Genomic DNA, 15,418 nt, shown 5'->3' on the forward strand with positions numbered 1-15,418 from the left:
GCGGTCCGTGAGTTCGAGCCCCACGTTGGGCTCTGTGCTGACAGCTCAGAGCCTGGAGCCTGCTTCAGATTCTGTGTCTCCCTCTTTCTCTGACCCTCCCCTGTTCATGCTCTGTCTCTCCCTGTCTCAAAAATAAATACAACGTTAAAAAAAAAATTTTTTTTAATAAAATAAAATAAATAAATAAATGAACGTTAAAAAAAATACGAGTCATGGTCAGAGATCTGTTAACAACCATCCATGAGGTCTGATAAAAAAAGTTTTCCCAGGAGTAAACAGTTTAATTTAGTGTTTCATACCTTGGGGATTCACATAATACATGGCTTTAGTTTCACCCAATTTTTGCCTTCCTTGACGTTATTGATTCTTTCTCAACTTACCCTTGAAAAACTTTCATTAAATTCCATAGCTTCTGGGGTTCAAATATAAGAATTTTTACATTCTTAATGCACGCTCAGTGTCAGTTATTGAGAACAAAAAAAGTTCTGCCCAGTTTTAACCTAATGTAAAACTTTTACTCTGGATGCATGTCCCACCCCATATTAAACCTTAATTTAGGGGCGCCTGGGTGGCGCAGTCGGTTAAGCGTCCGACTTCAGCCAGGTCACGATCTCGCGGTCCGTGAGTTCGAGCCCCGCGTCAGGCTCTGGGCTGATGGCTCGGAGCCTGGAGCCTGTTTCCGATTCTGTGTCTCCCTCTCTCTCTGCCCCTCCCCCGTTCATGCTCTGTCTCTCTCTGTCCCAAAAATAAATAAAAAACGTTGAAAAAAAAATTAAAAAAAAAACAAAAAAAACCCTTAATTTAGCACCAGGAAGCTGCAGGAAAATAATAAGGGACAGACTATTCTTACATAAATGTTCATTTATTCCTCTTTTCTGGTTCCCCCAAGGCTGAGGCATAGCTGAAGTGATGGTTTAAAGGGAGAATTTATATAGCAAGTCATGTTTGAAAATATCATCTGGGTGCTAGAGTCCTCTTTCTGACAACTATCTAAATATAACCGTAGACATAGATTATTTGGAAGGTCCAATGGCAAATGATGCAGTTCCTAGTTCTGTGGCATGGCCTTATTGTCTCAGGATGTACCTCCAGCCCTGGTGGTATATTCCTTGCCCTCTTATTGGTGATGATCCCACATTCTCTTAAATAGGATGTCTTCAGAACACTTCATGTCTGACACCTGCCCCTCTCCATTTGACACAGAGGAGATGTGCACATCCTCGGACACACCAATGACAGAAGTGCTTTCTATCTTTGCTTCAACATTTTCTACTTGTTGTGACATTACAGGCTATACAAGCCAACATGATGCCCTCTGAAATTTCCAGGGAAAAGAAAGTATCATTTATCCCCCAAACTCCAGGGGAAATTTGTTAAGTTCTGCCAAAATTCCTTTATCATGCATCACTTTTTATTTATCACTTTTTAACAGATGAGCAAACATCTATTCAGGGAGGAAGATAGCAGCCTTCCTTTCCTTCAGGAATGTTCATTCACTCTGAGTGGTTTTCAAGGAAAGCCACCTCATCTGGACATTATGCATCTATATTTGCTATACAATTGGACTTCCAAAAATGCTCTATATCATCAGTACACTTTTAAAAAAATCTAGTCTCCTTCATAGATAGGGCAGTTGTTTTGTGGTAAAGGATAAATATTATATTTTCATAAAGAACTAGAAGAGCTATCAGGAACCTCAGTGTTACTCTCATTAGAATTTATGACCTGTTTTCAACTTTAGAAATTTAGGGGAAAAATACAAAGATCACAGATAAAAAGATGTTTAAAACCCTGTTACCCATATTTTATATTAGTTGTTCAATTTTTTGGAATCGGTATATGACGATTTAATATAAAAATAATACTTATTTAAACTCTGAAACAACCCAAACTTGTAATTTTAACTTAATTTCTTGTATCTAATAACACTATTACCATAATTATTTCAAAATCTTAAAAAGCAAGATTACTAACTGCTATAGTTTAGTCAAAAAGCAGTTGAAACATATTTATTGTATATTTAGTCACACATGAGAATCAAGCATAGGCTGAATAAATAATACTTTATTAGTAGGTTCTGCAAAAATAAATTAAAAGGATATGCAAATACTGCTTGACATTATGCCTAATAAATCTTGAGCTAAAAATTTTCCTAAATTCAAGAAATTGTGCAATATTGGAATAGGCTTAATGTACTAACAGAAAGAACAATTTAAAATTTAACATTCAAAAGTCCAAGCCCACTGAGAAAACAACTTATTAGTAAACATGTAACACTTCCTACAGAGAAACAATTTATTTCCCACAGAGAAAACAACATATGAACATAAACCTCACTAAAAATACAATCTGGTTCTAAGGAGCAGATGCTGATCAATAATTCAATATCTAAAATCAAATGATAAGGGAGAAATGGTAAACATTTATTTATAGAATAATTTATATCATTATCATTCGTATTTAGAAAAACAGAAAAATTCTACAACTATGTTTCTCCATTTTCACACAAGGGATATGTTTTTAAAATTAGAGACTAATTGTCAATACCAAAATACATTTAGAGATCTATTGTTCACTGTGGGAGATATTTTCACTAAGAAACTCAATCATTACTTCTAAATTCCAAGCACTCGTGGTGGAGAAATTATTTACCTAGTAAACCCCACATGGTAATAAATAGGTAAAATCAAGGAATTGAAGAGATAAGCAGAATACTTTAATTTTATCTTAAATGTTATCTTTCCAGAAATAAAGTTTTTAATATAAGCCACAGATAACGATAAATGATATAGTTTCCACTGTGTCTCTTCAATTATCCTTGTCTCAACTTATATCCTACAATTAGATAAAATGATTCAAAATCATGACCTCAACTTCCTCCAATACAATAATGATTTAAAATGAAAGATCATAGCCTTGACTCTATAATAGAGCTTAAGATATTTTCAATTGCCTATTGGAAAATTCTATCTACATATCACACCAATATCTCATCTCAACATGGCTTTTAATGACTTCTTCATCTTTAACCTCAAACTTCCCCTGCTGTTATGTTCTCCATGTAAGTGAATCATACAACTATATATCAATCTATTTAAAGTATCTTAATTTTGTATTGTGGGGTCTCCAGCACAGAACTCGTGCCTGATATTACTAGTATTCACCAAAACCTAGACTTCTTTATCCCTTCCCAGGTAATTAAGCATGAAATTAAGTGTGACCATTTACTTTGACCAACAGAAGACAAATGGAAACAATAAGTATCACTTCAGGGCTCAAAATTTTTATTTCTCTTGTGTAATCCTCCATGCACTATTTCTCTGTCATGACAAATATGGATGCTAATTTTGAGATAGAGACTTTGGAATATTAACTCACCATATGGAAACTGCATCACGTAGACTTCGTATTGAGAAATTAATGTTAATTCTGTTAAGCTAATATTTGGATGTGTTCATAAAGTAGTCATAACCTAGGCTATCCTTATATATACTATACCTATAGTAAGAGATAATCATTAAATTGTTTAAGTTAAAATTAATTTTGAAATCCTAATCTTTTTCCTCCCCCATCAAATAGGCTTTTACTAGTTGTTGATCTGATCTTTCAATTATCTTTGAAATGTTTTTCTTTACATTTCACTAGATTTTTTTTTCACTATCAGCATCTTCAAATCTTAACTTCATATCTTGCATTTTTTCTATTTTATCCACCTTAATGTCACAGAAGTAACCTTTTGAAAAGGAACCTGGAATCATTCCATATCTTATCTCCTTCCCCCTAAATAGGATTGAGTAGATTGGCTTTTTTTAATGTTTATTTATTTTGAGAGAGAGAGAGAGAGAGAGAGAGAGAGAGAGAGAGAGAGAGAGAGAGAGAAGAGCACACATGTGCACAGGCACAGGAGGAGCAGAGAGAGGGAGAGAGAAAATCCCAAGCAGGCTCCATGCAGGGCTTGATCTCAGAAACTGAACCATAAGAACATGACCTGAGCCAAAACTGAGTCAGATACTTAACTGACTCAGCCACCCAGGAGCCCCAGGATTGAGTAGATTATTAACAGCCAGATGAATGAATCACAGGCCCAACAGGATGCAATGAGTACCTATATGCTAGAAACAAAAGAACCTATCAATGTCCAAAATATTGTGGATTTGAACGGTATAGTGAACTGAAGTTGATAAGTAAGGGGTCAAGAGTTGAACTATATTGTCAATCTAGGACGGTGAACAAGAAGCAGGTAATGAAGTACCAACAATCCAAGGAGATGAGAGCATGGGGCAATGAGTTCACTAGCCAAGAAAAACTGTAGTCTAGGTAAAATCTAGATATCAATTAAGCAAGATAAACATTGTTGCCCAAGCTTTTGCAATCTTCATTTATAAAACAATGAACTAATCTGTAAAGTTTTCACTTCAAACAAACAAACAAAAAGGCTTCATCTATCTGTCAGGTTTCCACTTTATTTGTGGGACAGTGTTTTTGGTTGCCTAGATTATTTCATAAATATTTATTGAGCCTAGATTATTTCATAAATATTTATTGAGAACTTATGTGCCAGGCAGTGCTCAAGACCATTCGTGTACATCAGTGATCACACTGGACAAATCACACTAGCCCAAATGAAGCTAACAGTATAAGATGGGAAAACAGGAAATAAATAAGAAAACTTTGTACTAAGTCACAAGTTGATAATTGCTATGGAAAAGAAGGAGAACAGACATCTTTGTTGTGCAGCAGTGGACTGTTTGTTGCAGTTTCATAAGGTAATATATGGATGATCAAAATGACGAGGTTTGAAAATGGCTGAGATAGTCATTCCAGGTATAGAAGAATATTACATAAGTGTGCTGGGGAGCTAGAAGAACAGCTTGGGGCCCCTGTGGCTGAAATAGAGACTACAAGTACCAGGAAATAATGTTACTGAGGTAAACAGAGATGAGATCATGTAGGGGGGCCACAGTTTATTTTAATGATTTGGGGTTATTTTGAATGAAATAGGAAATTTTTGCAGTGTTTTGAGAAGAGGCATGCCACGATTCCACTTGTTTAAAAAATTGTTTGCTCCTCTGTGGAGAACAGATTTTACACAGACAATTGTTAAAGTAGAGAAACTGTTAAAAGAATATTTCAGACAACTACATGAGTGGTAATGGTGGTTTCCACAGGTTTGAAAGAGTGGAGAATGTGAGATGATGTCATACTATGAATATATTTTTCAGTCAGAACTAATAAAATTTGCTTTGGATTAGAAGTGGGGTGTGAGGGAAAGAAGAAAGTCAACACTGACCCCAAATTTCATTGCCTGAGCAACTGGATGGATAAAGATGCTATTAGCTATGTTAGGGAAAAAACTGGGATTCAAATTTGGACATTTTACATCTGATATCCAAGTGGAGGGACTGAGTAGGTACACAGATACCTGAGTCAGGAATTCAGAAAGCATTCTGGAGCATTTCTTCAAGAAAAGGGATTCCTTTTGGTTGTCCTTCCATATATTCATTATTTAAACTAGGTACTGTGCTGTCAGCATCTTAAGCAATATTAGGTCCCTGATATTTTATTCTAGAAAAATAATACAAATTACCTTTATTATATAAAACCATTCTTCTCATTCACAGATATGTTGATTCAGAACAAATTTATACAAAAGTTGGATGTCTCACTATTAAGAATGTCCGTCCTGGAACAAGATTTTTATCACTTTCTTCTTTCATAATTTTCCACCAGAGAGTAACATAATATCTCAATAACTGTATAATTTCTGATTAAGCATAGATCTAATTATTGATTTTTACCACTACATGCAACTTTATTTCCTTCAACAATTCCATGTAGTGTGGTTCCTTTGTGATTTAGCCATCGTTCTTCAAGTGAATTCACAAATACTTGCATGTTTGTGCTCAGTGATCATAGATGTTTAGAGAGCCATTTATCACTTACTTCTGTCATGTCCAGCATCATTGATTGTTTCTTCAAGCAGAACAGTTTCAAGAAAAGTCTGCACACTTTTCAAAATAAATCAATCAAACCAAACTTTTCAACATATATGAGCCTCACATAAAGTCACACAAGTTGAGCTCAGGGATTGTAGCCTTATACAAGCCTTATAAAATTAGTACATCCTTACTTAACATCTATTTTTTTCAATATCCTTTACTGTGCATTGTATTTTAACAGTAAATTTCTAGTAATTCCATTAACACGATTGTAAAGCCCATTTTGAATAAATGCACTGGGGATTTCTATGAATGAAATGTATACATTTCTGTATTAATCTCTAAATAAAGCTATAATCTTAAGTAAGAACTCAGCATGTGTATGTTCCTACCTTATTTGCTGGCTGAAAAGCATATATGCAAAAGTGTATGCAAATACCTCACGCTTAAATTTTGCATCAGATTATAATCTGTGAATGCATAAACTGCATTTAACTCAAAATCAACTTTCATTTACGAATCCTAAAATGGCATATCTCAATATGATAAAATGGCAGGATATCCTCAGTCCTCAGAAATACTTTACACATAATAGCTACTCAATGGAAGTAATTGTATTTAGTAACTGAATACATGAAAAAGAAAGAAAGAAAGAAAGAAAGAAAGAAAGAAAGAAAGAAAGAAAGAAAGAAAGAAAGAGGAAGGAAGGAAAGAAGGAAGGGAGAGAGAGAGAGAGAGGGAGAGAGAGAGAGAGAGAGAGAAAGAAAGAAAGAAAGTAAATGTAACATTGTGGCTAATTAAAAATTATAGTAACTCCTTTTATCTATACTTGACTTTCTTTATATATTCTCTTACATTTGCTATTAACAAAAATAGCACTTTTTAAAAAAATGACACAGCCTAGGGGCACCTGGGTGGCTTAGTCAGTTAATTGTCCAACTTTGGCTCAGGTAATGGGTTCACGCCGTGTGTCAGGCTCTGTGCTGACAGCTCAAAGCCTGGAGCCTGCTTTGGAATCTGTGTCTCCCTCTCTCTCTGCTCCTCCCCTGCTCACACTCTGTCTCTCTCAAAATTAAATAAACATTAAAAAAATTTTAATGATTTGTATTTCCCTGATGAGAAGCGATGTTGAACATCTTTTCATGTACCTGTTGGCCATCTGGATGTCTTCTTTGGAGGAGTGTCTATTCATGTTTTCTGCCCATTTGTTCACTGGATTATTTGTTGTTCGGTCGTGGAGTTTGGTGACCCAGATACCACCTCATGCCAGTCAGAGTGGCTAAAATGAACAAATCAGGAGACTATAGATGCTGGCGAGGATGTGGAGAAACGGGAACCTTCTTGCACTGTGGGTGGGAATGCAAACTGGTGCAGCCACTCTGGAAAACAGTGCGGAGGTTCCTCAAAAAGTTACAAATAGATCTACCCTATGACCCAGCAATAGCACTGCTAGGAGTTGACCCAAGGGATACAGGAGTGCTGATGCATAGGGGCACTTGTACCCCAATGTTTACAGTAGCACTTTCAACAACAGCCAAATTATGGAAAGAGCCTAAATGTCCATCAACTCATGAATGGATAAAGAAATTGTGGTTTATATACACAATGGAATACTACGTGGCAATGAGAAAGAATGAAATATGGCCTTTTGTAGCAACGTGGATGGAACTGGAGAGTGTGATGCTAAGTGAAAGAAGCCATACAGAGAAAGACAGATACCATATGGTTTTACTCTTAGGTGGATCCTGAGAAATTTAACAGAAGACCAGGGGGCAGGGGAAGGGGAAAAAAGTTAGAGAGGGAGGGAGCCAAAGCATAAGAGACTCTTAAAAACTGAGAATAAACTGAGGGTTGATGGGAGGGTGGGGAGGGTGGATGATGGGTATTGAGGAGGGCACCTGTTGGGATGAGCACAGGGTGTTGTGTGGAAACCTATTTGACAATAAATTTCATACTAAAAAAAATTAATGAGGCAATCTAATATATTAAAGCCTCTCTGACAATTTTCTTGCTTAACCATATTACTGCAGACTAGCTTCCAAGTAATAAAATTTCACCCAGTTGAACGCTTTACTGGTTATTCAGCAGCAGAAGAACATACATTTTAGTAGTAGTGGAATAAGGATAAGCTAAACGAAATACATCCAAAATCTAGTTAAATTTGAAATGGGTCAGACAATGTCACACATAGTTTCTTTTCATCCTAAGTAGATACATAAATGGCACATTTAGCCAGTCTGGGAATATGTAAGAATACAATTTAGTTTGATTCCCTAAACAACAACTATTTCATAAATAAGACGTGTAATTTTAGGGGTGCCTGAATGGCTCGGTTGGTTAAGGGTCGAGCCCTGGATCGATCAGGCTCTGCACTGACAGAGCCTGCTTGGGATTCTCTCTCTCCCTCTCTTTCTGCCCCTCCTCTGCTTTCTCTCATCCTCGCTGTCTCTCAAAATAAATAAACTTTAAGTAAAAAGATGTGTAATTATATACATGAATATTGTTAATGAAAAAAACCTATTTTTATCTTTCTGTAATCATCATCCTTATCATAACAGTTTCTTAACAAATTAAGTTTCTGTTTAAAAATAATTTTTCAAACTATATAAAAGTCAGTTCATGCCATTGGGACAATTAACAAAAACTAAAACAATGAATCTTAGACTGTACTTAGTACTTAATAATCCTTAAATAAACTTAGTGCTTGTAAATTCTGTAGCCTCCGGCTATTTTTATTTTTTTATTTCAATATCCTATTATTCTCATTGCTTTGATTGTAAGTACTTACAGGACAGCTGTGAGGATAATGGAATATTTTTGCCCTTATATTTAACATCATCTATCTCTCTCCAAAGTCAAACAGGAACTATCATTTTGGTGAGTCCTGCTGTTAGCAGCATTGTGTTTAGTTCCGTTTTCATGTAACATAAAGCTTCTGTGTAAAGCTGCCTGCTCATTTTGTACAAAAAAATATAAAAAAAAAACCCTCTTTTGAGGTTTTCTATCATAGTGAGATATGCATGTCAATGAGCCCAGAAAATATAATACTTAATCTTTACTATATATTTTGTAGGAGCATTACTATTTGCGAGTTTATAAGTCTCAGATGGAACATAGCTGATATATTCAAAAGAGCAGTTATTTTTTTATCAATGCTCTTTAATCTCTCTCAAAAAGTTAACAGTAACACTATTGTAAGACATTACTTTGCCTGTGATGGTGTTGTTGTCCACAGTGGAAACTGCATAATGAAAACTGCTTTTCATTATAGTCACATCTTATATCAAGATAATAAATTGTGTGGATTCTTCTGTGGAAGCAGATGAAAGGCAAATATGTTTTTTTTTTTCGTTTTTCAAAAAGGAAACTCGGTATTTTAGCTGAGGCTGTTCAGTCCGGCAATTCCTTCAGGTAAGTGTGTGGGCTTATTTAAAACTTTTAGCAGAAGAAAACAAAAGAAAAACATTTAGGCTTAACAGGAAAATAGCTTCTTTTAGCCGTGCTCCAAGTGTTATTAGACTGCGTAGTACTTAAGTGGGTGCAGGATTAAACCTGAGAGTCCCTAATTCCTTGTTCTTCTAAGTGTTATTTCTTTTTTATTATTTATTTTTGAGAGAGAGAATGTGTAAGTGGGGGAGAGAGAGAAAGAGAGGGGGACAAAAGATCTGAAGCAGGCTTTGTGCTGACAGCTGAGTGCCCAATGTGGGGCTCAAATTCATGAACCCTGAGATCATGACCTGAGCCAAAATCAGATGCTTAACTTGACTAAGTCACCCAGGGACCCCGTCTAAGTGTTATTTCTATCTCAGAAAATAAATTTGAGGAGTGCCTGGGTGGCTCAGTTGATTAAGTGTCCGACTTCAGCTCATGGTCATGATCTCATGGTTCACAAGTTCCAGCCCTGCATCAGGCTCTGTGCTGACATCTCAGAGCCTGGAGCCTGCTTCAGATTCTGTGTCTCCCTCTCTCTTTGCCCCTCTCCTGATCATGCTGTGTCTGTCTCTCTCTCCCAAAAATATATAATAAAAAAATTAAAAATATATAAAGTGAATCCCCCTACTCACTGATTTGAAATTCTAATAAATATAAATATCTATTTATCTCAATGCAAGTGAGTGATTTGCAAATACTTCTAAATACACCCTTAAGGTTATTTCCGGCCTTTTGTTATCTGGGTAGTTGTGTTCATCTCTTAAATTCAGCCTCACTTGACATAAGTGTACTTCATACAAATGCAAAATACCATACTTACACCACCAGATCTTGCATTGTTTCTTTTTTGCTTCTCAAGCTGTGCTTTATGAATGATAATTTACATAGTTATATAAAGATGCAATGAGTCCTTTTAATTTCTTAAACAGCCTTTTCATCAATTGGAAGTTAAAGTATTCTCATAACATGTAAGCTGGGGCTGTTTTGACAAAACTTGGCCAAATGCACTACTGAGGACAGTCTAGAACCTCTCTATACGTATATTAAAATAATTTCAGCCACTCCCAGAAAATCTAAAATCAAACAGTATCACCAACAATCTTGCACCAGCAAAAAGAGACCTCATGTTCACTTCCATCAGAAGATGGCTTCATGACTTAACAAATTAACATTATTTACAAGAAAATTTTAGGATAATGTAAATATAAATAAGAAAACACTTTCACCACCATCATCCTTATCATAAATATTCATATCATATTTATCGGAAAATATTCACAATATTTGCTAAGATTCCCATATCTCACATCACTGTTCAAAAACATAAGCTAGGACTGGTACAGTTGAGTAGTTGTAACAAGACCTGGAAACAGCCAGGAAGACTGGAGCTCTCCTAAGAGTACATACATTCAATACCTGAAACATTTACTCTTTTCACTTTATTCCAGTTTTACAGTTGTTGGTGGCAGGTAGGCACCTCCAACTTATCAGTTACTGTGTTAAATTCTCAGAACTGGATGTCCTTGATGTAACTATAACTGTAACCCATTTACTTTCTTTCCTGTTTCTGCCTATTCCCATATTCCTCTTAGGTAATTTACTTTTTACTTTACTATAGTAAAGGCATCTATTATAATTTTTGCCTATTAACATATTTATCACCAATCCCAGCTGAGTGCTAATTAGGTAGTTTTAGAACTCTAGGATGCAATTTGTATTTCTTCAAAACTTGAAGTCTATAGGCATCTAGGGTTGAAGACATAAACTCATATATTTGTACACTTATTTTCTCCAGATAGGGTGTATGCATGTGCATTTTTCTAACTGAGTGTCTCATTTCATTCACTCAACTCTACCTGGGTTTTTTTTGGATTTATCTCTGTCCTGGTGGCCTTAATTCCTGTTTGTTGTTTCTATGTGGGCATAGGTATTTTTTATTCTAAATGCTATGCCTTCTTTGGAAGCCCCTTTCAACGTAAAGATCACTGTGTTTATTTCCTCTAGGAGAAAATTTGACTCATCATTTCTTTGACATATTTTTTCTCCAATCTTCTTTTGAGACTCACAATGGATGAACAGTTTCTAAAAATAACCTAACTTTTCTTTTAATTTTTCTAAATATTGTTAAAACTCTTAATTTTCATCTTTTTTTTTTTGCAATTCAATTCAGAATTACATGGCTTTGTTTTTGAGGTTATTAATACAAAATTTTTGATGTTTAAACTATTTTATTTTCCATCATACATTTCAACTTCAAATTCAAAAATAAAATTTATATTTCCAATATCTTTAGAACTCCTTAACAGAAACTCATAGTCGAGCTTATCAGAATTCCCTATATGTTTATCACTCTAGAGAAACTCTTCCTAGCCCCCTCTGACCTCTAGTGTTCCTTTGGGTTTTGTTCGTGTGTGTGTGTGTGTGTGTGTGTGTGTGTGTGTGTGTGAATATTTATATTTACCTTTCGGCTCTCTGTCATTCCAGTACACAATACTTCCGCTTAGTATACAGCTTATTTTCTCATACTGTTGTATGATTAGTTGTAATCTTCATTTTTCCTGTTATTTTAAATAATCTATCTTCTTTATCTATGTTCTTAGGTATTATTTTAATAATTTAATAATTATTCTACTTTTTATGTATTTATTAATTTAATTAATTGCTATGGTTTTGTTCCAGAATTTTGTATCTTCTGTATTCAATACTGGATATTTATACCTTTCCTAGAAATGTATAGCCATAAATATTTTAACTTGTTGGCACATTCCCTCAGCAAGAAGAATCTGTTACACTTTCTCTAGGTCTCTTGGTGATAATTTTTTTTTTCTAATGAGGTTTGTTGGACCTTCATTTTTGGAAGACTGGTTTTACTTAGTACTTTAGTTTGAAAGTATTTTCCTTTGAAGTTTGAAGACATCATTCCATTGCTATCCATTCCATTATTTCATTTGAGAATTGTTATTCCTGCTCTTTTAAAAGTTATGTCTTACCCTCCTCTTTAATATACTTCTTGTTCCCCCCAACCATCCAGCAACATTCTTTTTATTCCTAGGGGTGTGTGTGTGTGTGTGTGTGTGTGTGTGTGTGTGTGAGTGTGTGTGTGTGTGTGTGTGTGTGTGTTTGCATGTTCACACACATATATTTTGCAATATATATTAAAATACATTCTGGGGCCTTGGGGCACCAAGGTGGCTATGTCAGTTAAGCATCTGACTTTGGCTCAGGTCATGATCTTATATGGTTCATGAGTTCAAGCCCTGCATCGGGCTCTCTGCTGTCAGCACAGAGTCTTCTTCAGATCCTGTGTCCCTCTTTCTCTGCCTCTCCCACTTCTCTTTCTCTCTCTCTCTCTCCCTTCCTCCCTCCCTCTCTGTCAAAAATAAAAAGAACATTAAAAAATATTTTAGGGGTCCTATTCTCTCCATCTTTCATTCTTATGAGGTTTGGTCTATTTTCACTTCATCCTTACTACTGGGCTTTAGGATTTGAGATTCCTACCCAAAGCCTTGAATGTTCACCAAGTCACTTCCATTTTGTGTCCTGAACTCTGATTTTTTGCTCCACCAGCCCAGTGAATGTGTGGTACAGTTCACTCAGTATTTGGAGTGAGAAAAGTCCCAACAAAAAAATAAATGCTGCAAATTTGGTTTCTTTTCTCTAAGCTTTTCTCCTTTCTCAGATTTTAGACTAGAAATTCCATAATGCCTTAGCACTTTTCAATTTATTATTTCAGCACAAAATTTTCAACATCTAATATTCTAAAATAACAGACCATATTATAAATTTTTCATCATATAGCACACATTATAATTGTCCTGTTAGGAATAAAATGTAATTCTCACATAAGTAAATTAGAGACATGTAGTGAAAGAGACCTGAAATGAAGGCAGATATTCTTTTAAACTTGATGTATCAAAAGGCAAGATTCACAGTGCTACACACACACACACACACACACACACACACACACACACACACACTCACACACAGTGGGATAGGAGAGAGAAAGAAAGATAAGAAACAAATATGCCAACAGGTTAATGGTTGTCCATGGTTAAATCTGGGTCACTGGTACAGGAATGTCTCTTATTCTATTTTGTACTTTTATATGTTTGATCTATTTCAATACTTACTTTGAAATTAGAGAAAATAGGAGCACCTGGGTGGCTCAGTCAGTTAAGCATCCAACTGTTGATTTCAGCTCAGATCAAGATCTCACAGTTGTGAGATCAAGCCCTGCACCAGGCTCCATGCTGGGCATGGATTAAGCTTAAGATTCTCTTTCTCGTAAGATTCTCTCTCTCGCTCTCTCTCTCTCCCCCTCCCTTGCCTTCTTTCTATAAAATAAAATAAATAAAATAAATAAAATAAAATAAAATAAAATAAAATAAAATAAAATAAAATGGAAATAATAAAATAGTCCTAGCAAGAGATCTAATTTCTATCTCATGTCTCAAGAAGTTTCTACTTTATTTTTTTTTAATTTTTTTTTTAACATTTATTTATTTTTGAGACAGAGAGAGACAGAGCATGAACGGGGGAGGGTCAGAGAGAGAGGGAGACACAGAATCTGAAACAAGCTCCAGGCTCTGAGCAGTCAGCACAGAGCCCAACGCGGGGCTCGAACTCACATACCGCGAGATCGTGACCTGAGCCGAAGTCAGGCGCTTAACCGACTGAGCCACCTAGGCGCCCCAAGAAGTTTCTACTTTAAAATAAAATTATTTTCTTCACCTTCTCCAGTCTTCTAAAATTTACTTATATTCCTCTTGTTCTACTTAACAGATTTCATCTTGTGTTAATATTGTTAGGGTATATATCTCAATTCCTTAGAGGTGTAGAAAAAAAAAAGCCAAGTCAGGTACAATGGCAAAACCATCTTTTTATTCCTCCACAAGTACCTTAAGCATAGTAACCATTGAGGCACCTGGGTGGCTTGGTCAGTTGAGTGTCCCAGTCTTGATTTCAGCTTGGGTCAGGATCTCATGGTTTGTGTGTTCAGGCCTTATGTCAGGCTCCACACTGGCAGCGCTAAGTCTGCTTGGGATTCTCTCTCCCACCCCACCCCCTCTTTGCTCTTTCTTGTCTCTCTCTTTCTCCCTCTCTCTCTCAAAATAAGTAAATAAAATAAACAAAAACACAGTAAGCATTAAAGACATATTTATTTACTTAAATACAATTGATATCTCCAAAGTGGAGTATGGGAGACACAGAAATGTGCCAGTGAGGCCAAATTTCAAGAAGGAAAATGACACCCAGATCCAGGAAGTGTGGATAGCATAGAACCACCAGCTGTTGTTAAGCTCCTTAAGAGTCAGTCTGAACTGCACAGATAGGCCTATAATAAAGTCACATCCTTTCCATGGTTTCCTATGCCTTGAGTCTGAAACAGGGAAAGATGGGCATTATTGGCTGCAGAGCTTCTTACTGAGTTGGCTGAGGGTTTGCTGGACCTACAGCAACGTTCCTCTTTTTACTTTGTTCAAACCTGCTTCCCCCCCCCCTTTTTTTTTACAAAAGTGTTGATGTTTAATAAATATCTTGTACCCTGTGATGGGCTTAATTGTGTCCCTGCAAAATTCGTATTTTGAATTAACCTGCACACTTCAAACGTGTATTTGGAGATAGAGTCTTTATAAAAGGCAATTAAGAATAAATGAAGTCAATACAACGGGCCCTAATCAAATATGACTGTTGTCATTATAAAAAGACATTAGGACAGAGACATGCAGAGGGAAGACCATGTGAAGACACAGGGAGAGGAGAGAAATTTCAGGCCAAGAAGAAAGGCCTTCCAATGAAACAATCCTGTCGACACCTTGATCTGGGAAGTAGCCTCCAGCAGTATGTGGAAATATTGTTTAAGCTACCCACTCTGTGGTACCTTCTTATGGTAGGCCTATCGAATTAATACACACCCAAACTCTCTCAGAATCTTTTTTTTTTTAAGTTTAACCTTTGACAGTTGGAATCAAAAGTGATCTAATGAATTAGTCAATAAAATACAATTTTGGAGCTGGATCACTCTCTCAGCTGGCAATAAAGAC

The sequence above is a fragment of the Panthera tigris genome, chromosome C2 (assembly GCF_018350195.1).
Source record: "Panthera tigris isolate Pti1 chromosome C2, P.tigris_Pti1_mat1.1, whole genome shotgun sequence".
In the NCBI taxonomy this organism is placed as follows: domain Eukaryota; kingdom Metazoa; phylum Chordata; class Mammalia; order Carnivora; family Felidae; genus Panthera; species Panthera tigris.